This window comes from Gadus chalcogrammus, chromosome 3, assembly GCF_026213295.1.
Source record: "Gadus chalcogrammus isolate NIFS_2021 chromosome 3, NIFS_Gcha_1.0, whole genome shotgun sequence".
Lineage (NCBI taxonomy): Eukaryota > Metazoa > Chordata > Actinopteri > Gadiformes > Gadidae > Gadus > Gadus chalcogrammus.
The window spans coordinates 17140102-17141552 of NC_079414.1; the positions used below are offsets into that span (position 1 = coordinate 17140102).

Sequence of the window (1451 nt, forward strand, 5' to 3'; positions counted from 1 at the left end):
TCACAAACACAAACACACACACACACACACACACTCACACACGACACACGCAAACACACGCACACACACACACACACACACACACACACACACACACACACACACACACACACACACACACACACACACACACACACACACACACACACACACACACACACACACACACACACAGCTCTCCAATAGAGCCAGAGAGAAGAGGAGGCTACAGAGGAACAGCAATTTTAAAGCTGAATACCTTGGGTGGTTCTCCGGCTCCGTGCTCGACCTTAGACGAAGACCTCCGTACGGATGCCTGAGGCGTTTCGGACCAGAACTGTTCCTGTCATTAGCTGCCTAGTGATTCATTTTCTAAGGAGCAGGGATGGGGGCTTCCTTCACGCGGGAAGAGCTCTCTTCAACACAAACCTAAGCAAAATAAACGTTGATGTACAAAAAAAAAAACAGACTTTCAAGGAACATTGCTTCAGCAGCATCCATATTAACAGTAATACCGATCAACAACACGTTTTTAGAGGTTTATTGTCATGTTGGTAAGGTCATGAAGAGCACCGCCGAGTCGGCTTGTGCTGATCTGTTTTTGAAGGCACGGATGGAGGCTAATAGGGGCGTTTTGTTTGTGTCTCAACTCTGATGTCAAGTTGTTTTCGTTTTTTGGGCACATACATGGGCACAGAAATCAGTAGAGGTATTTTTGTTAACATTGGAATAGACGTGGGTTTTCAACACTAGCCATCGATGTACAGACCATCAGCACCAACAGGTAACTGTTATCTACTTCATAAGCGACTCATCCCTTCTGTTGTCAACACCAGTTCATTCGTTTTATACGTGGAGGTCCTCGCTCATATATGCACTGTATTTTTCTGTTAATGTTCATTTTTCAAACTTTTATAAAAAAAAATGAATATAACATCATTTTTGGGACACAAAGACGGCAATTCCACCCTCAATAACAGAATATAAGCGCAAATAGAGAGGTATGGTTTAATAAAAAGAAATTGCATTGTCTCACACACTGAACCTCCAGACCAGTTTTCAGTTTCTATGACGGGATTAGTAGCGACTGGATATATATTTCCAATAGAGCTGAGCTAAGAACTACTTCACATAAAGAAATATCTATAGCAGTACTATAGTACTACACTTCTATTGCTATCATAGAGAAGGGTTTATTTTTCTAAAGGGTTATAATATATGGGAGGGAGAGAGCAAACGGTGAGCAGTTTTACCCTAACTTGTGAGGTCATAATGCCATTTCATGTTGTACTTCTTCTCCACTTCACCCTTCTCTTCCTCCACTGTTTAGAAAGGAGAGACACAAGCACACATTTGCGTTTGTGATTGTATTTTTTTTTTGGTTTTAGTGTTGCAAAGAAATGCATGTCTACGCTTGCACACACAGCATTGGAGAGAGCATTTGGCCAGGTCCCACTTCTTACACACACACA

General features: G+C 42.0%; 1 protein-coding gene across 1 annotated transcript in view; it reads left to right on the forward strand.

Annotated features, from left to right (window-relative positions):
• Nucleotides 1-461, forward strand: part of hhip (hedgehog interacting protein) — a 35287-nt gene extending 34826 nt beyond the window's left edge. The window contains exon 13 of the mRNA XM_056586333.1: nucleotides 1-461. This exon is cut by the window's left edge and continues 836 nt beyond it. The gene's annotated coding sequence lies outside the window, so the exon portion shown is untranslated.
• Nucleotides 462-1451: the final 990 nt, after the last annotated feature.